The 25,814-nt window shown below is 43.8% G+C and overlaps 1 protein-coding gene and 1 long non-coding RNA gene across 2 annotated transcripts in view; one reads left to right on the top strand and one right to left on the bottom strand.

Annotated features, from left to right (window-relative positions):
* Nucleotides 1-25,814, top strand: part of ppp1r13l (protein phosphatase 1, regulatory subunit 13 like) — a 200,402-nt gene that overhangs the window by 41,624 nt on the left and 132,964 nt on the right. The window lies entirely within an intron of this gene.
* On the bottom strand, nt 6,959-10,518 carry LOC120538692. Its single transcript, XR_005635501.1, has 3 exons — nt 10,469-10,518; nt 9,897-10,000; nt 6,959-8,093 (listed from the first exon to the last, which is right to left on the bottom strand). It is a non-coding gene; the product is annotated as an uncharacterized LOC120538692 (long non-coding RNA).

Here is a 25,814-nt window from a genome sequence, read left to right as displayed (position 1 = left end):
TTCAAGGAACCAGTTTGAGATGATCTGAGCTTTGTGACATGGCGTGTTATCCTGCTGGAATGAGCCATCAGAAGATGGGAACACTGTGGTGGATGGACATTGTCAGCAGGAATATTCAGGTAGGCTGTTGCATTTAAATGAATGCTCAGTTGGTACTAAGGGGCCCAAAGTGTACCAAGAAAATAGGGAGGATGGATCCATGCTTTAATGTTATTGATGCCAAATTCTGACCCTACCATCCAAATGTTGCATCAGAAATCGAGACTCATCAGACCAGGTAACATTTTTCCAATTTTGGTGGCCTGTGTGAATTGTAGCCCTTAGCTGACAGTTCTTAGCTGACAGGAATGGCACCTGCTGTGGTCTCCTGCTGCTGCTTCAAGGTTCAACGTGTTGTGTGTTCAGAGATGCTCTTCTGCATACCTCGGTTGTAACGAGTGCTTATTTGAGTTCCTGTTGCCTTTCTATCAGCTCAAATCATTCTGTCCATTCTCCTCTGACCTCTGGCATCAACAAAGCATTTTCACCCCAAGAACTGCCGCTCACTGGGTATTTCCTCTTTTTTTTTTTTGACCATTCACTGTAAACCCTACAGATGATTGTGTGTGAAAATCCCAGTAGATCAGCAGTTTGTGAAATACTCAGAGCAACCCGTCCGGCATCGACAGCCATGCCATGTTCAAAGTCACTTCAGTCACCTTTCTTCTCCATTCTGATACTCGGTTATGAAATTCAGCAGGTCGTCTTGACAATGTCTACAGGCCTAAATGCACTGAGTAGCTGCATTGTGATTGGCTGATGAGATATTTGTGTTAACAGGCAGTTGAACAGATGTACCTAATAAAGTGGCCGGTGAGTGAGTATCTATCTATCTATCTATCTATCTATCTATCTATCTATCTATCTATCTATGTAGTGCCTTCACATCTATCTATCTATCTATCTATCTATCTATCTATCTATCTATCTATCTATCTATCTATCTATCTATCTATCTATTATGTAGTGCCTTTCACATCTATCTATCTATCTATCTATCTATCTATCTATCTATCTATCTATCTATCTATCTATCTATCTATAAAATATTTTTTTATATAGTTATAAAACGTAGAGAGACAAATAGAGAGACTTTTGAATTTTTTGCCCCAGTCCCTCTGCTCCTGCTACTTTGACCAGAGAGGAGGGCTACCAAAGCTTCAAGAGTGCCTGTGCCATGTTTTCACTTGTCCTGCCCACACTGCCCTATCTCTTTTTCCCTCTCCACACATCGCTTGCCAACTCCTTTCATTTCCATTCCATTCCAAGTTTATCGGAGGGGATTTGGTGCCAAACAATCCCTTTCATCAGCTCCTTGTTTTCATCATCGGATGCCCCAGTTTGGAGCAGGCCACAGGGGTGGTGAGAAGGGAGTGCCATGGAGTCTTTTTCCTCCTCCCTCCTTCTCCTGCTTCATGCAGCTGCTGCCAGATGTTACAACATATTAAGATAAGCCGTGCTAGAAATGGAGAATAGATACAAATTGAAATAAATCTAGTCCATAACACATTAAGAACCAAATAAAATTTTGGGGGTACACAGGCATTTAGATAAAGACAGCTCAAAATCTCTGTGCTGATTGGCTATCCAAGCACACTTTCAGCATTTTACAATAGATGTTTGTGTGGGATCGAACTGATGATGGTTTGACCAGAATATCTGAGTCTGGGTGGGTGCTTGAGTGAGTCCTGTGATGAATTGGCATCCCACCTAGCATTAGCTCCTGCTATATGCTCAATGCTTAAACAATAAGCCCTTACCTTCAAGACCCTGAATTGGGTTAAACAGCTTTCAGACTCTGATGTGAATATAAAAGACCAAAGTTGCAATGACTGTACGACCGGTGATGATACGTCTGTTCTGAAGTCCTATTTCAAGATTAGACAGGGCACAGTACCAGGAAAACTGAAATTAAGGGAAAGGCAAGGAAACAAACATAATTCTATCCATCCGTCCGTTTTCTGCTGCTTATCTGGGTCCAGGTTGTGGGGGGGCAGCAGTCTAAACAAAGATGCCCAGATGTCCCTCATCCTGCCACCTCTTCCAATTCATTTCAAAAGGATACTGAGGGGTTCCCAGGCCAGACAACAAATATAATCTCCCCAGTGTGTCTTGGGTCTGCCTCAAGGTCTCCTACTGGTTGGTCATGTCCGAAACATCTCACCAGAGAGGCAGGTTAAATCTGATGCCCGAACCCCCTCAACTGTACTTTAAACCCCCAATTCATCCCCCAAATCTCTAAGGCTGACACCCTGTGAAGGAAGCTCATTTCTGCCCCTTTGTATCCATTGTTTCTTCAGACACTACCCAACACTCATGAACACTGGGTGGCTTGGGTGGCAGTTAAAGGCAAGTGCCTTGGTGGACCAATCATAATTAATAATAAAATTATTAACAAGATGACAAATCCACTCATCAACAGTTTTAACAAGAATACTTTGAGGGCCTTGAGCCTCAACTTGTACAGGGTGACACAGGGAAACGGAAAATTCTGGAACTAGGTGTTGGCAACCCAAGGGCATCGGCAGTTGTTTGGGAGCAATGCGACCTCATTTAGGACCCCTTGCCATTATTTATGATGGAGCAGTAGAGTGGTGGGCATCTAGCGTCTGCTGTAAAAGAAAAGGGAATTTCGGCATCATTACCAGTCAGGACGTCACGATTTAGGGTGTCCCGTCTGCTCATGTGATTACATCATGGGGGCGTAATTTCTAAGAAACGGGTTAAAAAAGTGAATGTGGTGTTCGATTGGTTTCAGTATGGTGTGCTGTGCCATTGCATGGTGTCGTGTCGAGTCGAGTGACATCCAATCGGTGTGTTGCTATGCTTGAAACGTTTTTTTGTGTGAAGGTTGTAAAACTTTGCACATCTGAATATCGAAGACATGCAGGACAGAGGACGGAGCCACTTCACCTACCACCTGACAATCTATGGCAAGCTATTCGACGATTGTTTGGAAGGCGAACGGTGACATTCTATGACCTCCGTAAAGATCCCCAGATCTCAATGTTTTTGATTTTTTCCTGTGGGGACATCTTGAAAGCCAAGTGTACCGCACACGTCCTGCAACTGCTGCTGAACTAAAAAGGAGGATTGAAGAGGAAATGGTTGACATTCTTCTTGACGTGTGGCGTCGAGCAATGCAGGCTGTCAGAATGTGGACGGAGAAATGGACAACACCTTCATGACGCTATCTCCAAGACATAAAATGAATATTGATTATCATCGTTAACTGCATATCCTATTTCACCGTTAAACGTAGTTTATAAAGTGTTTATTCGTGCATTGAACATCAATTGAAACTTTCCAGTTTCCCAGCGCCACCCCGAAAATTGGTTTTATACAATTTGATTCACTCTGTACGTCTTTTAAGGGGTTTTGGGATCCAAGGATTAGGAATTTGATGTTAGTCAACCCTCCGTCAGGCGCAATACAATTTGTCACTCGTACGGGCAGCAGGTATCTGTCAGGCACATTTCAGAAATACTATCGTAAAATCGGAAATTCAAAATGCGAGTACTTAGATATATCGACAGTTTGGTGCAATACTTTAAAAATACAACCTGTACATACGACACAGGATTTCATCCATCCATCCCACTATATCCTAACTACAGGGTCACGGGGGTCTGCCGGAGCCAATCCCAGCCAAAACAGGGTGCAAGGCGGGAAACAAACCCCGGGCAGGGCGCCAGCCCACCACAGACTTTCTGAATCTGCAGTTTATAAAAAAAAATGTACAAAAACAGCTTGATCACACTAAAATAAAAGTGGATTGAAGTGAAGCTCTTGGCTAACATTATGACTGCCAGAAGTGCATACACACATGGGAAAGGTGCTATATAAATCAAATGTATCATTATTATTATTATTTGTTTCCAGAGCGTCTTCCTCGGCGTCCGCCTCCGCTGCTATGGCCAGTTCCATTTGTCTCGTCAGCCCCACCTTTACAAGGATGACCTTTGCTTCTCTGACTTTAAGCCCTTGTAATTTGGGTGGGACGGAGTGCGGAGTGCCAGTGAAACTGTGAGGCCCTTGAAGCGGAGGTGGTGGCCGACAGTTTCCAGTTGGCCTCTCGTGTTACCCAGCATGCTGTGGGTTTTGGTATGCTAAGCGTTCCATAAATGAGGACAGTCTTATCACACTGGGAGTGTTTTACAATTCTCTTTCAATAACCTTACTGGGGATTTTTTATTTTTTTTTTTTTGTCGCTTTCCCTTTTTTTGTTGTTTGCCTGTATAGGGTGGAGAGACAAGCCGTCAGACTATGCACGTTTCTTTCTGTGGTGCCAAGTGCTCATTTCTGGGGTTCAGTTGGACCCTCTGCCACCGCTTGCCTCTCTCGGAGGTGTCTGACCAGATGGCTCCGTCTCAGATCCCTCCAGCCCTCAGGTATTCGAGGCCTCGCAGTTGTTCTGCTAAACTCCAGATTCGCTGGTTGCTGTTGAAAATTTCTAGATTTATTTTTTTTTTTTTGCGTACAAGGAGACTTTCCTTTATGCAGCTTGTGTACGAATCCATAGTGCGAAGGCTGCTGTTTGTAAATGAGTTCCAGATGTTGGCGATCCCACTACTGGCTGAACAATGGACCCTAATACAGAAGAGGGGGCAGACTGGCTCCTGGACAGACTTCAGATCTGTTGAGAGGAGGAGGAGGAGGAGGGTCTGCTTCCTGGCTGGGCATTAAAACCAGATGGGCCGGCGATCGACTTGGGACGCTTCAGGCGGGGAGACATTCTGTCCGACATTAGAAGCACATGCTGGGGTAGCTTTTTTCACTTAACAAATATAGCAAAAAATAGACCTCTTGTAACATTAGTTCACACTTTTGTTTTCAGTCGACTAGACTACTGTAACGCACTCCTCTCAGGACCACCCAAAAAAAAAGAGTGCAGAATGGAACTGCTAGGAAAAGAAAATCCGAGCACATCTCTCCAGTCCTGATGTCACCACACTGGTTACCTGTGACATTTAGAATTGACTTTAAAATACTGCTGATGGTTTACAAAGCCGTATATAATCTCTGCTCCATCTTATATTTCAGAATGTCTCTCACCTTACACTCCAAATCGTAACCTTAGATCTTCAAATGAGGGTCTGCTTAGAATTACAAGAGCTAAACTTAAAAGAAGTGGTGAGGCAGGTGACCTTCTGCTGTTATGCACCTAAAATCTGGAATAGCTGACCGATAGAAAACTTTAAAAACACTGCTGAACGCACATCACTTTAACATGGCTTTCTCAGAGCTTCATTTAAGTCAGCCAGCCAGCCAGTCATTATCCAACCCGCTATGTCCTAACAGAAGGCAGGAACAAATGACGGCCAGGACACCAGCCCACCGCTGGCTTTTTTTTTTTTTTGTTCTTTATTTCGCCTTATACAATTTCTCGTATTAGGAACTTTTAGTTTTCGCATACGCCTTGGGGTTAGAGCACAGAGTCAGCCATTGTACAGCGTCCCTGGAGCAATTGCAGGTTAAGGGCCCTTGCTCAAGTAGGATCTCTTTTGGCAGTGACGGAAATTCGAACCGGTAAACTTCGGGATACCAGCACAGATCCTTAGCCTCAGAGCCACCACTCCGCCCAATAATTTTAAACAAAAAGTTTTTTTTTTTGTATTGGTGGCAGTACCAGCTAAAAGTCAGGGGGGGCCGCAGAGTGATCAAATGGGAACGTGACATCAGAAAGTTTTCATTTAAGTGTAACCCGTGATATTCTGTATATGCATTCATTTATCATTCATGGTGGCTCCATAATTCGCACTGACCCCTACTTTCTCTGCTGTTCTTCTTCTGGTTTTCTGAGGTGGTGTTCTGCACCCCCACCACCCGATCAAAGCACCGTGATGTCCCTACATTGATGGATTAAAGGCCAGAAGTCCACATGACCATCATCATCATCAAGTTCTTCCATGTGAACCCTGAATACCATGAGGACTGATGGAGGTCATCGAAGTTAGGTAGAATACCTAGAGGAGGCTGGGTGGTCTCGTGGCCTTGGGACCCTTGCAGATTTTGTTTTTTTTTTTCTCCAGTCGTCTGGAGTTTTTTTTGTTTTTTTTCTGTCCTCCCTGGCCATTGGACCTTACTTTATTCTTTGTTAATCAGTATTGCCTAATTTTATTTTTTATATTTTGTCTCTTTTGCATCCTGTTAAGCGCTTTGAGCTCCATCATTTTTATGAAAATGTGCTATAAAAAGAAATGTTGCTGTTGTTGTAGTCTGAGATGGGCTGGCACCCTGTCCGCAGTTTGTTTCCTGCCTTGCGCCCTGTGTTGGCTGGGATTGGCCCCAGCAGACCCCTGTGACCCTGTATTTAGGATATAGCGGGCTGGATGATAGATAGATAGATAGATACTTTATTAATCCTAAGGGGAAATGCACATACTCCTGCAGCAGCATACTGATAAAGAACAATATTAAATTAAAGAGTGATAACAATGCAGGTATAACAGACAATAACTTTGAATAATGTTAACGTTTACCCCCCCGGGTGGAATTGAAGAGTTGCATAGTGTGGGGTCTCCTCAGTCTGTCAGTGGAGCAGGACGGTGACAGCAGTCTGTGATGAAGCTGCTCCTCTCTCTGGAGATGATCCTGTTCAGTGGATGGCAGTGGATTCTCCATGATTGACAGGAGTCTGCTCAGCGCCCGTCGCTCTGCCATGGATGTCAGACTGTCCAGCTCCATGCCTACAATAGAGCCTGCCTTCCTCACCAGTTTGTCCAGGCGTGAGGCGTCCTTCTTCTTTATGCTGCCTCCCCAGCACACCACCGCATAGACGTGGGCGCTCACCACAACCGTCTGGTAGAACATCTGCAGCATCTTATTGCAGATGTTGAAGGATGCCAGTCTTCTAATGAAGTATAGTCGGCTCTGACCTTTCTTACACAGAGCATCAGTATTGGCAGTCCGGTCCAATTTATCATCCAGCTGCACTCCCAGGTATTTACAGGTCTGCAATGTTGTTGTTGTTGTAGCTGTTTTATGTGACTCAGACTTGGCAGGGGGACATTAAGGCCCCTATTTTGCAGGGAATAGCTGCTGATTGGATGAGCTTGTGGGTTCAGGAGTAATGCTGTGTTCACGTGCGGAGGGAATTGCCACTTGTGACGTCTCACTAGCAGTGCTATTATCACATGTATAGAATACATAATTCATAGGGCCGGTTTATACTTCACGCTCATGGCTGCTACACGTTCCCAGTATTCATTTGATGCGTCCTTTGGGCATGTCTTGAGAAATTAACGCAACGCGGGCACGAGTGGCAGTACCAGCTTAAAATCGGGGGGGCGCAGAGTGATCAAGTCGGAACGTGATGTCAGAATCTCTGTTTGCTATCAACATGTGAGAGACAGCAAGCCGCTTTGAGGATCCTCAGAGATCGCTGTGCCTGCTTCGATGTTTGATGAACGGTTTGATGTGGCGAAGCACATCCAAAAACAGGTAACTCTTACCTATTGGGTACTTGTGGTTTTTCAGCCAAGTTCACCATTTACGTTACGCAGCAAATCCGAAGTAAATCAAAATAGCAAAAGAACGAGGAGATAATGAAACCGACTTCTTCGTGAAGACATAGGAAGTGCAACTGCAAATGAATGTAAGGATTGCAAAGATTGGGAGCCGTGCAAAAATAAATACTGTAGTGTCGGTGCCGAGTGTCACTCTGCTCTTTATGTAGCTCTTTGATCTTTAAAAGGACTGCTTGCCTTTCGCCACACTAGTTGGAAAAGCTGGTGCAACTGTGCAGAGCTGGCATTTTTATATGCGCCCCCGCTATTGATGAGGTCACGCCAGCTCATTCTTTTGGTGATTCATCCCTGGCTGATGTGACTTGTCCAGCGCAGTGAAATATGTTGGGCGTTTTAAGTTGTAGTACCTGTCAGTCAGTGTGATGAAGTTAGGAAACGACTGTCACCACAGTTAAAGTGAGATGCCAGGGTGCAGAACTGAAGTCGGCGCCCAACCCCATGGAAATCACAAGTTCCAGCTTTGTTATCCCTCTTCCACTCAGCTACGTGAGATCCAGCGTCTTCAGATATGCCTGTTTGGAGAGCCTTTGGGAAACAAACACACAGTTTTGATGGAAGTGAATTTCCCCATGGGATTAATAAAGTATCTATCTATCTATCTATCTATCTATCTATCTATCTATCTATCTATCTATCTATCTATCTATCTATCTATCTATCTATCTATCTATCTATCTATCTATCTATCTATCTATCTATTATATAGTGCCTTTCACATCTATCTATCTGTCTGTCATATAGTGCCTTTCACATATGTCTGTCTGTTTCTATTATATAGTGCCTTTCACATCTATCTATCTATCTGTCTGTCTGTCTGTCTGTCTGTGTCATATAGTGCCTTTCACATCTATCTATCTGTCTGTCTGTCATATAGTGCCTTTCACATCCATCTATCTGTCTGTCTGTCTGTCTGTCATATACAGTAATCCCTCCTCGATCGCGGGGGTTGCGTTCCAGACCCCCCACGATAGGTGAAAATCCGCGAAGTAGAAACCATATGTTTGTATGGTTATTTTTATATATTTTAAGTCCTTATAAACTCTCCCACACTGTTTATAAATATTCCCTTCAGAGTTATACAGCATAATCCCTTTGTATTCTCTTAGATATTAGGTAAGATTCATTGAAATTATGTATATAAACACACTGGTTATATACAGTAAAACCTAAATATTATTTTAAAGATATCGAGTGTCTCCGATATCACATATGTTACAGCCATTACGATAGACATGCCACCAGCAATAAATACGTACAATGCAACAAAAATAGTATACAGTAAATGTGTGTACAGTGACACTAAACGTACGTACATGTACTAAGTACTGTAAGTAGAAAATTAATTATGGTTACTCACCAACAATGACATGATGACTTGTCCGATAACTGAGTTTTATTTTACTGCACAACAAAGGAGAGCGTTACAGCCCTTAAAGGAGCCACTTCAGGCGATTGTGTAGCACTGCCGTTGTTAGTCTTCAATCCAAATCCCTAAAGCAGATTCCATCCAGACTACTGCCTTATTACATCCACTTACAACTTGTTTTGCACCCTGATTAAAAGGACACTGCGGCCGCAGATCTTATATTCCTTTCCTACTTTTTAAATAAAAAGAATCGTAGCCTTCAACAAATCCAAAACGCTTACCTTTTCGGCAATCGTTAACATCTTCCGTTTGCGCTTGGGCACGGCCCCTGAAGCAGTAGCAGGAGCAGATCGTTTTGGAGCCTTAATGAAGGTCTTGACTATTCACAAAGATAAACACAAAAGAGCACAACTCTTTACACAGCGAAACACGTTGATGCTGAATGAGCGAGACGAGACTTCCTGGTTAACATCGCATTCAGCACACAGGAACTTAACTGCGTGCTCTGATTGGTTAGCTTCTCAGTCATCTGCCAATAGCGTCCCTTGTATGAAATCAACTGGGCAAACCAACTGAGGAAGCATGTACAGGAAGTAAAAAGATGCATTGTGCGCAGAACCCGCGAAGCAGCGAAAAATCCGCGTTATATATTTAGTTATGCTTTCATATAAAATCCGCGATAGAGCGAAACCGCGAAAGTCAAAGCGCGATATAGCGAGGGATTACTGTAGTGCCTTTCACATCTATCTATCTATCTATCTATCTATCTATCTATCTGTCTGTCTGTCTGTCTGTCTGTCTGTCTGTCCGTCCGTCCATACGATTTAAATGAATTAAACTTATTCGTTTTAGTGTGGACACCGCTGTCTGCTGTCCTAATAAACAAGAATGGATTAAAATACAGAGTTTCAGTTTACTGAATTCAGAGTTCAGTAACTAAAAGAAAACACAAACCGGCTTACCTTGTTTCCCAGCTGCTTTAAATGTTTGGCGTCATTGAGTTCATTGGAATTTCTGGTCATCATTTTGGTAAAAGTGCAAAGTCTCCGTTGATTTCCTACTTGGTCTGCACAAAACACAATTGAAGATCAACTCTCTTTGTTTGTTTGTTTTTTTGTTTGCAAAAATCAAAAGCAAAGTAAAATGCACATTGTGGACCCAAACATTGAGAGGAATGTCCAGCTGCAGCAAGGACAGGTTTTAGCCTCTGGACAGATCCACGCACCTCAGACACTGTGGAGCCCACGAAGGGGAATTTATTACACAAGCACAAGCATTCATTCTGGAAGGACTGGAAAACGTTTTCCTGTTTATGTCAAAGTTGTCCTCGCATAAACCTTCAGTCACCATTACTATACGATACTATTCTCAACACAGAAATCTACCTACCTTTATCTATATTTTTTATCTTTATACTTATGTTTGAATTTCCCATTAGGATTAATAACATTTGATCTAATCTAATCTAAGCAGACACGTCAGCAGTGTGTCTGTTTGCGGAGAGAGTGTCGACCTCGTCGAGAGGTTTACTCACCTCGGCAGTGACATTCACATCTCTGGTGACTCTTTTATGAAGTCAGTAGACCGATTGGGAGAGCATGGGGGTCATGAGGTCACTGGTAAGGGGTGTGTGGCGCTTCTGATATCTGCAAAAGGACGAAGGTCCAAGTCTTTAGAGTCTTGGTGCTTCCTGTTTGTGAGACATGGACGTTATCCAGTGTCCTGAGGTGAAGACTGGACTCCTTCAGTGCTGTGTCTCTTCAGAGCATCCTTGGGTACCACTGGTTTGACTTGGTGTTGCTGATGGAGTGCTGAATGAGACACATTACCTGCATTGTGAAGGAGTGTCAGTGACGGCACTACGGCCATGTGGTGTGATTCCCAAGAGTGATCCAGTTTGCAGGGTCCTCAAGCAGCTGGACCAGCCCAGGGGATGCCCATGTAGCACCTGACTGCGCAGATCTTTGATGTAAAAGATAGCCCGCCACAGACAGACACAACACCAAATGTCCTCAACACACGTGTTTATTTACGCTATTTACAATTTGGCTCCACCAACTCACACACGACTACTGAGTCCTTTTCTCTTCGCCGCCTCCACTCCTCTCGCAAGCTCCGCCTCTTCCACCGACTCGCCCCGAATGGAGTGAGGCAGCCCCTTTATCTTGATGTACTCCAGGTGCTTAGTGATGGTCTTCCGTCAGCACTTCCTGGTGTGGCGGAAGTGCTGCCCTTGCACCCGGAAGCACTCTGGGCGTACACAGTTCCTGGAGCGGCAGCACTTCCTGATGTGGTGGAAGTGCTGTCCTTTAGGGCTCAGGAACCATCCAGGCCCCCCCTGGTGGTGGCCCCTGATGGAAACCCTTTGCCCTCTTGCGTCCAGGGGAGATATTTCCCCTCTCCAGTTATCCTGGTCGGCCAAGGTCCCTAGTCATTTCCAAGGGGTGAGAATAGACCACGTGTCTGCCTGGGGGGTTGCCCGAGCTGTTTCATCATGTGGTGGGTGTAGCAACATGCTGTACCAGTGCGTGCCTCCTGACCTGACCTAATCTAATCTCATCTCGCTGAGTCTAATCTAATCTAATAAAGTTAGCCAGTTTGTTATGGCAGGTAATAATAGAATAGCCAATAATATTTTAATTTAGCTTTAGAATAGACTTTGTCAGTCTTACTTTTAAAGTGTTACTTTTAAAACACAAAGTTTGTAGCTTATGAATTGTACAACCTGTACAGTGCAACACCATATCGTCCTGTTTAAGTAAATGTTTAGTTCTGAGGCCTGATCATATCTGAGATGGCCGGAGAGTGAGTGGGCGGAGTCGAAAGAGAGGGGCGTCAACTTACGGGCCTCAGAGTGTCTCAAGTCACTGAATGAGCCTGAGGCTTCAGAGTGTCTCGTCTGCAGCTGGAGTCTATTGAAAATACCTGAAATAGTTACTTTATTATAAAACTTACAGCAAATCCCTTTTAGTCACATTGAAAATCTTCCCCTTGAGATGCAATCCCCTTATCTCAGCGCTTCTTCCATTCCTGTTAACATTTCCTGTGCTCGTCTTTTATTACCGTGTCTTGGGCCTCCTGCGTTTTTGTTTTTTTTTTTCTTCTATGCTAGCAAATCTGTTTCCCTTCTTCTCAATTTTAATTGTGGTGACAAAAAGAAGTCACGGGGAGTGAGGTCTGATGAAAACGGGTGGGGTGGGTGTGTGAGTGTGTGTGTGTGTGTGAAAAACTCTTTGACTGACAACGCAGTGTGTGCAGGTGAGCCGTCATGGAGCAAAAGGCAGTTTGGGATGATTCATTGCACCAGATGTTTTCCCGTAGATGCCTCAGCAGTTTGATGTTATGTCGCTGATTAATAGTTTGTTCAGGGGGAACAAGTCTGTCAGTGTCAAAATATGAGATTTACTGAGGAAAAAAAAAAATCACCAAAGTCGCCTGTGAGACTGCAGAATAAACGGCAGAAATTTGATTCCAATCAGTGGCCCGATTAGCCAGACTGTAGACATGTGGAATATTCAAAAACTGCACGCTACTCTTGTGCCATTGACCGATTTGGGGAATTCTGCCATCCCCACCTCGTATATACTGTATGTGTGCATATGTATAATATATACTGTATATATATATATATATATATATATATATATATATATATATATATGGTAACATTTCAGTTTAAGTACTGCAAAAACGCATCTATTACTCACTTTCTCTTATTTAACAAGACCTTAACAAAGGCTTCTGTTGGTCTTCATTATGTTTATAAAACATCAGTAGCTTGGTTATTCATCTCTGTGCTGTGTGCCATAAAAAGACCCTTTGACGTGATGGTAAAATTACCTTTTAGTATGAAGGATTTGCAGGTTTTGTAAGTAAGTATGGAATATCAAGAGACATATGTCTCACTTATGCCACCTCTGACCGTTCCAATGTTAAATTATTTTAGTAGGCTGCATTGCATAGATGAGTAACCACTTTACTAATAATACATATATATATATATATATATATATATATTTTTATCAGTGTGCTGCTGACAGAGTATGTGAATTTCCCCTTGGGGATTAATAAAGTATCTATCTATCTATCTATCTATCTATCTGTCTATTATATAGCACCTATCTATCTATCTATCTATCTATTATATAGCACCAGCCCTTTCACATCTATCTATCTATCTATCTATCTATCTATCTATCTATCTATCTATTATATAGCGCCTTTCACATCTATCTATCTATCTAATCTAATCTAATCTAATCCTTTGAACAACAGAGATTGTAATAGGCTGGGGTTCACCGACAAAAGCGCGATAGACATATGAGCGCCGACAAAAATGCGACGGAGAAATGAGCGCCGACAAACCCGCTAACTGGTTTTCGACAAAATTGCGAGAAAGGGCCAAGAGAGTGGGACGCGTACGTGCGCATTATGTACACATTATGTGTTAGGTTATAACTGTTATAACTGCTGATGGCATGCCGCGAACAAATAGCTCAGTCGAGGGTCGGCATAACGCGTCATATACAAAGCAGAATTACCAGCAGTCAGGCAGCCAGCAAGTCTAAATACGCTCAACTATCAAGACGTCTTGCTGCAATTCTTCCTACATATGCAGGGCATGATCTTAAGGACTACTATCTGTGTGCCGTGTTGATGGCATGCCGCGTCTCATAATATTGACTTCTAAAATAAACGTTATTATATGTACTTTAAAGTAGCCTAGTAATTCATATTTAATGAAACTTTCGCGATTTTGACGCCGCGTTTTAATCGGCGCTATTTTGTCGGCGCTCATATGTCTATCACGCAAATGTCGGGTCACAATAGGCTGGGACCAGCTGGGTAAACTGTTTAATGTTGCGAATGTTTCACGCCCATTGGAACCTCTGCTGTAGGCAGCTTTGTAATTGTTACTTTTGACAGACTCGCTCTCCTGTTTGGATGTGGGATTATTAGTGAGCCTCACTTCTGGTACCATTGTTTCTTAAGGTGCTTTTCCACTGCATTGTACGGCACGACACGGTTCAGTTCAGCTCACTTTTAGAGGGTTTTCCACTGGTAACAGTACCTGGTCCTTTTTTTAGTACCACCTCAGCCGAGGTTCCAAGCGCGCCGAACCGTTACCAAAACGTGACGTGTAAATTCTGCTGGTCACTGATTGGCCGGAGAAAATCGTCATTACTGCGTCACTGAACTTGCAACATGAGACACAACAGACCCGCTAGATTTTTAGCACAGCCAGCGAATTTTCGGACGCACCATTTTGTTTTAACCAAAAATGTCTGTTTCGTGGTCTATTGAGGAAGTACAGACGTACAGACAAACTCCTTCGTCTTGCTGTTAAAAACATCCACATGCCGAGAATGAAGAACACCATTCTGTTGATATGCTCCATTGTTGTGTGTTTGTTTGTGACGCGTTTACAATGATGTCACGGCAGTAGAGGCGGCGCAACTATAACGACACGTGAATAATCCCGCCCACTCTAAAGCGGTACTAAACTGCAGTCGAAACGCAAACCGAGCCGAACCAAGGTGAGCTGTACTGAACCGTGCTGTGCCGTACTATGCAGTGGAAAAGCGCCACTAAATAGCCTACAGGACAGAAGGAGCCAGACATCTGGGGCGAACCCAGAAATGACATCACAGCTCAACTGGGGGCGTGTCCTCTGATCTGTGGGCGTGAAATAAGAAGGGGTTACCAATCACATTCCCTCAGGCGGTTGTGTCAGCGGGGTTACCTTATGAGAGCCCTGCTGATGCTCCCAATGCACACATGTGTGACTTTAAAAATAAGCAAGAGAGAAAAGATACACGTGTTGTGTGCAGGAAGATGTTGCATTCACTACGCCTCCTAATGTCCCGTTTTCAGATTGGGATTTCTGAACTGTGTTATTACCTATTGGGACCACAGACGAATATGGACATTATGTGGCGTATAGCTGTATACGTGTGTGTGTATGTATAGTATATTGCCATATAAATATACAGTATTGTGTGGAACAAGCAGCTGTAAAATCAGTCTTGATGCTTTTAGAAATAATGAAATGACAAGTTTATCAAAAGCAATATTTTCTGTAAAGAGCAGCAAACGGTAATAAACCAAATTGAATCAATATTTGGTGTGACCATGCTTTGTCTTAGAGCCGTGCCCAGTCTCCTAGGACTGTCATCTGTCGTGCAGTTTTTTAAGAACAGTGTCTGCATGTTTGTTCCCAGCCTCTTGCTAAACTTGCCCAAGTTCTTTTACATTCTTTGGCCGTCTTACTTGCGGACACCTTTGATGGTGCTGATTTGAGGGCTTTGCGGAGGCCACTCCATCTGTTATATACATATCCATCTTAATAAAAGGATAAGCGTCTGTATGTCTGTCTGTGTGACGGTCCGGTTGCTATGTCCCTGTCATTCCAAAAGATGGCGCATCGCAAACATTAACACTGCTTTCACAAATCCCATACCAAATGGCATATAACAGAGACATGTACAGGTGCCGGTCATAAAATTAGAATATCATGACAAAGTTGATTTATTTCAGTAATTCCATTCAAAAAGTGAAAGTTGTATATTAGCTTCATTCATTACACACAGACTGATGTATTTCAAATGTTTATTTCTTTTAATTTTGATGATTATAACTGAACAAGCGTGACAATACACATGCAAACGGTACATAGTCAAGGACTGGACACATCAGAATATATTCCTGTCATATCTGAACTGAAGATTGCCACCCTTACTTTCCGCTTCTTTGCTATCCTCATCTCTGTCACTCTTTGTCCGCCTGTCAGGCGCTCTGTTACAGTGGCTTCACGCTGCTGCTGCTTCTCCCTGTGTATTATTTCAATATACAGTATTATTTGAATGACCTCACTTGCATCATTTAAAATGTAAAGTTCTCTTTGTGAAAGGAGCTATATAGTACAATTTGAAAGTGTGAGTCTGCTTTATGGCACAAAAGCTGCATTGATTCAGAGCTCAGGCTGAGAGGGCCGCTGAAATCTGATCTGCTGCTGCAGAAGTTCGTGGTGTTTAACCAGTCAGCCACTTGAGGAGGTCAGGACACAGCCTGCAGTTCATTTCTTTATGCCTTCCAGAGGAAGCAAAATGGAGCTGCCTACACACCCTAAGAATGCGGAGGATCTACACACACACACACACACTGTACAGTATTTATAAGTATATATATATAAAAACTACACTCTACATACTATATATATAGTATGTAAAAAGACAAGATGGAGATTCCTGCTGCTCTGATTCCACCAAGCCTGTCCAAAGCACATGGAGGAATGCGGCCTTGACTCAGGAGCTCCTGGCTTTCAGATTCGTTTATCACCCTCGGCTCTGAACTGACCTGCTTTTTCTACTTCTTGCTAATTGCCAGTCCGACATGAACATGTTACATTTTGCCTTCTTGTGGCATTCCAATCAATGAGTCTGTGGTTGCTGCACAACGGACCTTTGACAGTGGACTGAGATGGTGTTGGTTTCTTCATCGGACCTGAGGTGACTGCCCATTGGACTGTTTGCCATTCTATATGTGCCGGGTCAGCTGGTGCCCCCTGACCTCTAGGGAGGTTTAAGTGCAACTGTGAATTCTCAGTTAAGCCTGTTGAACTGAAGACCTGCGTTTCTTAGCAACAAACCCCCTCCCCTCCCATTCCTTTCCCACAATTCTTCATTATCTGTACCTATGTGTGCCTGCGAAATTGTTTTCAAGAACCCACAGCTTTGGTGGGTTGGCTCAGTTTCCCCTTGGAATTAATAAAGTATCTATCTCTCTGTCTCTGTCTCTGTCTCTATCTCTATCTCTGTCTCTCTGTCTCTCTGTCTCTCTGTCTCTCTGTCTCTATCTCTCTGTCTCTGTCTCTTCTCTGTCTCTGTCTCTGTCTCTATCTCTATCTCTATCTCTATCTCTATCTCTGTCTCTGTCTCTCTGTCTCTGTCTCTCTGTCTCTGTCTTGTCTCTATCTCTATCTCTATCTCTATCTCTATCTCTATCTCTATCTCTATCTCTGTCTCTGTCTCTGTCTCTGTCTCTCTGCGGAGGGCTGGCACCCTGCCCGGGATTTGTTCCTGCCTTGCGCCCTCTGCTGGCATTGGCTCCAGCAGACCCCCGTGACCTTGTGTTAGGATGTAGCGGGCTGGATAATGACTGACTGATGACATTTAATAAGCACCAAGAAAAACCGACACGGAATGGCATACAAACAATACAGAGCAATGCCACTTGGCAGACTGGCACAGAATACTGTAAGTGTGCTACACCTCGCTGCGAAATTCACAACGGAGTTGAGATTGGGCGCCAGGTACAGATTCTGGTTATTTTTTGGTACCCCCTTGTACATATTTTGCAGTTCCCACTCTTCTTGGCCTGTCTTCTCTGAGTTGTGGGTTGGCGGCCCCCCTTCTAGTCTCTCGGCCCCAACTCGTCATTAGGTAACTAGGTTAATGTTGATGATGGTTGCAGCAATGCCATCACATCTATTAAGACAGATCTGGAAGGCCCAGAGGGGACAACACCATCAATGGACCATTGGGGTTCTAACTGCCAGTTAACACTGCTTGCTTTCTCTCAGAAGAAGTCTTTAAGTAACGGGGTCTTACGCCAAAAATTAAGCGCAAGGTCAACACCAGAGTGACAAGCCGATCTTTCGACAAGACAAAAATCCAAACTTGTAAGCCAAAAGTAAGTTGGAGAACCATTAGGAGAATTTAAATAGAGAATCACACCTCGAATGTGTGATGACCTATGAACTGTCAACAGTCGAGGCAAATGTCTCAACATTTTGGCGGTTGTAAGAGTCCAAACTGGCCTCATGGAAAGACAATAAAAAAATAATAAGTTTATCGGGGGGAAAATGGGTGACACCACAGCACCACACTAGTCCAAATGGAGTGGAACAGCGTGAGGTTTTTTTATGGTGGCTGGAGTGCCACTTCTGCCAGCAACTCCCAAGTTTTCCCTGCAGGTTGGAGGGCCTTACCTGCAGGACTGGATGCAGATTAATGTCATACCCAGGCTGCACTCGGGTCCTAATCTGGGATCCTGAGGTAGGTTGTCAAGTGGTGGGTGTGGCAACGTGCTCTATCAGTGCAGGCTCCTATCCTTCTCCTCCTCCTCCTCAGGAAAAATGAGGAAATCAAATTCCTGCAGTTCAAAAAACACAGCTTAGTCACAAAGAACTTCCTAGAGGAGTCACAAAAAAATAATAAAATACACCAATCATATTAACTGGAGGCAGTTTGACCCCATGTGGATTGGTGGATGACGTCCTTTCACCCTTTGTTATACCTTAAGCTTCTCACCATCTCTTTATCTATACTAATAAAAGGCAAAGCCCTCACTCACTCACTCACTCACTCATCACTAATTCTCCAACTTCCCAGCGGGAACATTATCATAAGGCTTAACAGTCCTATTGTTACACCTTCTACATGCACCGAACCGTCCTTATTACAAAGTCTTCCTTGCTTTACCGCTGGCTGCTTCTTTCCATTCACCTTCCCAGCTCTTTATTTAAACAGTTTTCCTTTTCACTTTTCTGCTCCTTTGCTGTCTTCTCCCTTTTCGTTCAAAATACGCGCCTCCTTGCATTTTTACAGTCAGCTCCCCCTACGTCACACCATGGTACGTTTAGCACAACTTAATACCAGGAATGCCTGTTAAACATCTTAGATTCTCGAATACCGATTTGGGTAGTGAACACTTCGATGAATGAAACCTGTTATCTTTACAATGGTTGACAAACATGAAATGTCACTTGAACACAACACGTCCTCCAAATACGAACCTGATTGAAAGAAATAATGATAATCAAATCCTTGATGACAGCAACACTCATAACAGTGACAAAACAATTACACTGACAATCAGGTTACGTTAATTTTAAAATGTTTCCTTTTCTTTTTCATAACTTCTTTAACAAACTACTTCTCCACTGCGAAGCGCGGGTATTTTGTGCAGTCTATATATATATATATATATATATATATATATATATATATATATTGTGAACGCTGGCCCGGACACACATAGACGGACAACATATTTTGCACCCACACACTGTTTATTTACAATACTATTTACAGTTTTGCTCACGTGCACCCCAGTGCCTTCTTGCACCGATCTCCCCAAGTCCAGGCCCACAGTCTCTGTGCCTTCCTGGCCGCCTCCCGTCCTCTCTCTCCAGCTCTGTCTGCTTCCTCCCGACATTCACCCATGACTGGAGGGAGGCGGCCCCTTATATAATGCTCCCGGATGAGCCACAGGTGTTTGCGGTATCCGCTCCTTAGCCACGCCTCAGCGTGGCGGAAGTGTCGGCTGTCCTCCTGGCAGCTCTTCGGGCGCCACATAAAGTCTTCCCCCCAGCACTTCCTGGTGTGGCGGAAGTGCTGGGCTCCAGGGACACTAGGCACTGGGCGCCGCCTGGCGGTGGCCACGGGTCCCTACAGGGCTGGGCTTCAAAGCCCCCTACCCGAGGCCCCCTGCATAACCAGGACGGATGCCCCCACTCGGTCTGGAGGAGGCACTCGCCCTCCTCATGTCCTCCTGAGCGTCCCAGCCGGGCTCCAGCCCCGGCCGGGGACCACTATATATATATATATATATATAAGCCAAATACCACTGAGTCACTCCTCACAAAATCTCCTGAACTATGAGGACTTGGGACTTTGGCATGGATGTTACCCTTGGCCCATAGGTGCTCACTAAACGGTTTTAAAACTTTCGTGGTCCAAGCGTGAAATTTCTTCTACTTTTTTAGACCCTTTTGTATGTCTGTCCACTTTTCAAGAGAGAAGTACTTAACGGGTTTAGATTGGGTTTTTTTTCTACAATTTGCTTGAACATTTTGAGACTTTCTCATCGTGCTAAGTATCATAGTTCACTTGCGGTACCGATTTATTAGCGGGAATCCGAGAGAGACTCATCGGGCTGTGGGGAGGGGGGCGGGGGGGGTCCCTCCTCACTCAAGTGTCTGCCTCGGGGCGTTACCTTAACTAGGCTTAGTTAGCGAATGAGAGAACTACGTAACGGATTTAGATCCTTTTTTTTCTATAATTTGCTTGAACATTCCGGTTGATTTTGCGACTTCTCTCATCTCGCTAAGTATCAGAGTTCGCTTCCAGGAGAGATTTATTCACGCTCATCCAAGAGAGACGCTGCAAGCTGAGGAGAAGGAGGAATGTGTGACGTCAAAAGTGGGGAGTGGGCAGGGACCTCCTCACTCACGCGCCAGCCTCCATTCGAGTCGCTTTACCTCTGGCCACATTTTGGAGTGTACCTTGCCTCCGCTTAGCTAGCGATACCTGTTTGTTTATTGATTTTTAAAGCCTGTCCTGTCTCACTTCTACACGGGCAGAGCTGTGGGGGACAGCTAATTTTCAATAAAGTCAACGTCTGCACATAAACGCTGTCTGATAGTGGCATGAATTCCTCACCGTGTATGCCGGAGTCTGCCTCTGGTAGAGCACATATGGACAATCGAGGACACGAACCACAGTCCACCCCGTACCAAAGGAGCAGTAGGACAGTTCTTGGCTAAATATGTGACAGGATGTCATTTGGAACTTGTGTGTGGTAGGTTGCCATAGGAGTTGCCCCAGGTTGTAGTTCAGAACCAACCGCTTCTAACTCTTGTAATGAAATAATTTATTACTCATATCTCACCATTTCTGTTCTGAGAAAGCCTGGAGGTTCTAATCAGGTTGACCCATTTGTAGGGGGGCCTTCCACAATACTGCCCTCTGGTGTTAAGACTGTGCCGGGTGCTGCTGTAGCCTCCATCTCAGGTAGACCTTTGTGTTGAGGCCACAGAAGGGTTTTGTCCAACACGTCTGTTTAATTCTCTGCAACATAAAATATGTACAGGGTCTCATCATCTGCACGTCCTCACAGCAGCCATCACACAACTATTTTAAAGAAGCGTAGAAAACATTACATATAACAAATACCTGCAATATTTAAATATATTTAGGGTATCATCACCTTGCATGCCCTGTAATACAAAATATATTTACATTTAGCATTAAATTTTTTTTTTTAAATGAACAAATTAAATTACAGGAAATCCAAAGAAAAACCGTCGCCACACAGCGAGTGCTAACAGAACTGAGTGTGCGCCCAAAAGAACACCCCGGAAGGTACCATTTACATGGTGGGGTTGTCGGTGTTTATTATCTCTCTCAGTTTTGCAACATCCTGCTTAAATGAAACTTTAAAAATATCCCTGAGCTTTTTAGCCCTTACAATCTAAGTAAAAATAATAATAATTATTATTATAGTAATACTTGATGGCCATAAATGGAAGGCCTTTACACTACTAATGGAGGTGGTTTTGTTATGGAGGTATGCGTCTTTATGTATTTTACTGTTATGTTGGTTATTTTTTTTTGTTATTGCTATTATGTGGCATATTTTTGTATCTTGTATTATATTTATAATTACAGTATGTTTGGTCTCTTTAAATGTACCTCTTGTTCTGCCTCAGCATTAAAGGATCAGGAGGCACAGAGAAACGCACGTGAAGTCTTTTATTTATCTGCACATGGATGCTTAAATGACACATAAGATGACCATTCATAGGGTCACTCTGAAGTGGTCACATGATGCATGTTCCCGGGAAATTCTGGGACGTTACCTCAGCATTGACTGCCGTGAATATCTCAATATGACGCTACTGGTCAACATTCATAATGGTGTTGTGAAACAGGACAAAAAAACAGAAACTTCTTCAGGAAATGAGAGGGGGCACAGTAAATGTCTGAGTCAGATTCCTTAACTCCAAAAATCCCAGATTAGCCACCAAGAAGTTCCAGAAATTCACTAGGAAAGCCACAAGAAATTAATAAAATGCACCAATTGCAGCACCGCTGTTCTGTGTTCTTTGTGGGTGGAGCCCCAGGAGGCGGGGCCACCCTGATTTCATCACTTCTGAGCCCTCCCTCTGGTTATGTAAGTGAGCTGAGAAGGCTCAGAAACAGGAGATCATTTGTTCACAGTGGAGTTAGTGATTATTGTGTCACACCATAAACATTTTAAAGTAGTTTTATTATATGATATATATAATATAAAATATGTACTGTATTTGGTATACTTTTTATTTATTAATGAGTTTATTATGAGTTATTTATTATATAGTGCTCAACTTGGAGGGAAAACTTGGGGGTTGGTGGCAGGATTGGCACTCCAGCCACCATAATAAAACCTCACAGTGTTCAGTGTGGTGCTGAGGTATCACCCATTGCACGGCTGCACTTGGGTCCCAATCCAGTTGGTTCATCATGTGGTGGGTGCGGCAACCCACTGAAATCAATGCATGCTTCCAACCTCTTCCTCCTCCTTCATATCAATCTATTTAGCTATTATACAGAGTGGGCCACGGAAAAGTAGCCCACCTCCGGCAATAGTATAATAAGATGAACGAGCAAGTGGATTGTTTTTATTCACTTACCCACAGGATACAACAGATGCTGAAAGTGGTCCCCATTCACATCTATGCACCTTTGGGCACGTCAAAGCATGATGGCTGATACTGCTTGCAGCTGTTCAGCAGTGATGCTGCGGATAGCGTTCGTGATGTTTTCTTTGGGTTCCTCCATGGTATGTGGATTGTTGGCGTACACTCAACAAGTCAAGTTGGGGGACATGCACTGGTACTGTGCGTTGCCACACCCACTACACAACGAAACAATTCGGGATCCTGGTTGGCAACCCCCGAGGAAGACACGCGGTTCAGTTCTACCCTCTGGAAATGACTCTCCATCTGCCACAGACAGGTGTTACGTGGGCGACCCCTTGACCTGGTCCAGCCAATCGGGTCCCCAACAATGAGGATCTTATGAGCTGGATCACCCTCGGGGAAATGCACCACATGGCCGTAGTGCCGTAACTGACACTCCCTCACAATGCAGGTAATGTGCCTCATTCTGGACTCCATGAGCAACACAAAGTCAAACCAACGGTACCCAAGGATTTACGGAGAGACACAGTACCAAAGGAGTCTAATCTTCGTCTCAGGTCACTGCATAGTGTCCATGTCTCACAACCATATAGCAGGACAGAAAGCACCAGGACTCTAAAGACTTGGACCTTCGTCCTTTTGCACAGCTATCACAAGCGCCACACACTCCTTTCCAGCGACCTCATGACCCCCCATGCTCTCCCAATCTGTCTACTGACTTCAAAGGAAGAGTCACCAGAGACATGAATGTCACTGCCAAGGTAAGTAAACCTCTCAACAAGTTCAACACTCTCTCTGCAAACAGACACACCGCTGATGGCCGTGCCCAAGAGGTCATTAAAGGCCTGGATGTTGGTTTTTATCAGGACACTCACAAGCCCAGACACTCAGACTCCTCACTCAGTCTCTCGAGCGCCCTGATCAGAGCCTCCATTGACTCTGTGAAGATCACAGCATCGTCAGCAAAGTCAAGATCCGTGAATCTTTCCTCACCAACAGATGCCCCACAGCCTCTGAACCCCACGACCCTGCCCAACACCCAGTCCATACAAGCATTGGACAGAGTAGAAGCAGAACACACCCCTGACGAACCCCAGAATCAACTGGGAAGAACACGGAGGTCCTGCCTCCACTCTGCACAACACTCACAGTACCAGTGTACAGGCCGGCCATGATATCCAGCAAACTCGAGGTGATCCCACGAACCCTCAGGATGTCCCACAGGGCAGCTCGATCAACTGAGTCGAAAACTGCGAAATTTGACAAAGGCTGCCAAGAAACTCTGCCAATAAATTAAAATTTAATGAAATTTCCCCACAGATGAAAATCGCATGTGGACAAGTCCAGAGGAACCTGGTGGCCATAACCCTTTGCTCACAGTTTGCTCCTCTGTAAACAGCTCATGAACCTGTGCCAGTAAGTCGTGTGAGATGTGGCATGTTGCCCCATCTTGTTGGAAAAAGCAGTACATTTTTTCTTCTGGTGTTAGTTGTTCGTAAAATTGTTCAAAGATGTCCAGGTAAACTGCGGTATTCACAGTTGATTCAAAGAAAACTGGGCCCACTATTCGTGTTCCTGACACCGCACCAAACAACAACAACATTTATTTCTATAGCACATTTTCATACAAACAGTAGCTCAAAGTTCTTTACATAATGAAGAATAGAAAAATAAAAGACACAATAAGAAAACAAAAACAAATCAACATTAATTAACATCGAATAAGTGTAAGGTCCAATGGCCAGGGGGGACAGAAAAAACAAAAACAAAAAAACTCCAGACGGCTGGAGAAAAAAATAAAATCTGCAGGGATTCCAGACCATGAGACCATCCAGTTCCCTCTGGGCATTCTACCTAACATAAATGAAACAGTCCTCTTTGGATTTAAGGGTCTCACGGAAGGACTTGATGATGATGGTCACATAGACTTCTGGCTTTTAGTCCATCAATGTTGGAGCATCATGATGCTTTGAATAGGTGGTAGTGGCGCAAGGCGCCAATTTTCTGGTCGTGAGGTGGCTGCGGCCTCCGCCAAAGAGCGTGGCACCGGTATTGGATTTCACATCCATGATTATCTATCAGATATGAAAGGCGCTCTCTATCTGTTTGTGTATCTATTATATAGTGCCTTTCATGCCCATCTATTCATATTTATCTACAGTATCTGTGTGTGTTTTTATCAAGCATCTCAGAGTAGGAAAACTGTCCTAACTGGCTTAAAGATATAGTCCTGCATTTAGGAGTGAAAGCATTTTATTAATTTTCCTAATTTAGGACACTACTACAAACTTCATCAGGATTTAGGAGAGCTCCTGACCTGTCCACGCTTGCTAGGTGCCGCCAGAAGATGACGTTCATCATGCAAATTCCAGCAAGGACACAAAGTTTTAGGAATGCTGGACAACAGTGAACTTGTAGAGAGACAGAAATGGAATAATAACTGTAACAAACCTGTTTATCTATCTATCTGGCTATCTGTGTGTAGAAGTCATGTGCTGTTTGCTGCCATTTCTTGAATTTTGCCCCAAACTTTGAATACCCTTACAACACATGAGATATTATCTAGAGTCATACATTTACCCAGCACCCCACGGGAGGTTAATGTTAAAGCAAGATGCATTTATGCAAATGGACAAGTGTGGATTAACAAGCATATGTGAATCTCAAGCGATATCAACAGTATCACCACGCAGGTGGCCGTGGATGCCAACTGTATTGTGGTAGTCAGAACATCATCCTGAAAACAGGTGGGGCTGGATGGGTGATTGACAGAGAAACGTCACACAGGTACACTGAGCTCCGCATTCGACAATCCCCATGGAATGTTTGTGTTACACTTTACATGCCCAGGAAGATTCAAGAAGTCAGGTCAAGACTCCAAAGCCATTGGACATATTAAGCCTCACAGAAGATAAGGGGACATCACGGAGAGAGGCACAGCAGGGCACAGTGGAAGATGATTGGGAACACAGGACGTGAATGTGACAGCAGAAAAATCGCCATGGCTAGTCTCAATATAACTGATAGTTACACACTGTTTAGTCTTGGTAGAGTAATATATTAGTCTACTTTCCATTTTGTATTATTAATATGTAGCCTCTGTCAGAATGCCTCAAATCTCCCAGACTTACCACTGTTTATAAGGTATTGTACCATATAACCTCTCTCCAGCTTCCTTCTACATCTATAACCTCAGTCAATTAGGTGTAGTAAAAGACAAGCAGGAGTTAAGTTACAATTTAAATAATATATTATTGATAATATTCATAAACAATATGCAAAGTAAATTTGAATATTGGCAACCATACAACCTGATAAATGGTGATGTGTCGTTTCAGGCGCACACAGACCTGTTAGTTACTTAAAATGTCTCTAGTTAAGGCAACATTTGTGGTCAGCTTTCTTCGCAACAGGC

This window comes from Polypterus senegalus, chromosome 11, assembly GCF_016835505.1.
Source record: "Polypterus senegalus isolate Bchr_013 chromosome 11, ASM1683550v1, whole genome shotgun sequence".
NCBI lineage: Eukaryota > Metazoa > Chordata > Cladistia > Polypteriformes > Polypteridae > Polypterus > Polypterus senegalus.
The sequence above is the reverse complement of the archived record's forward strand: the minus strand, read 5'-3'. Positions and strand labels throughout refer to the sequence as shown.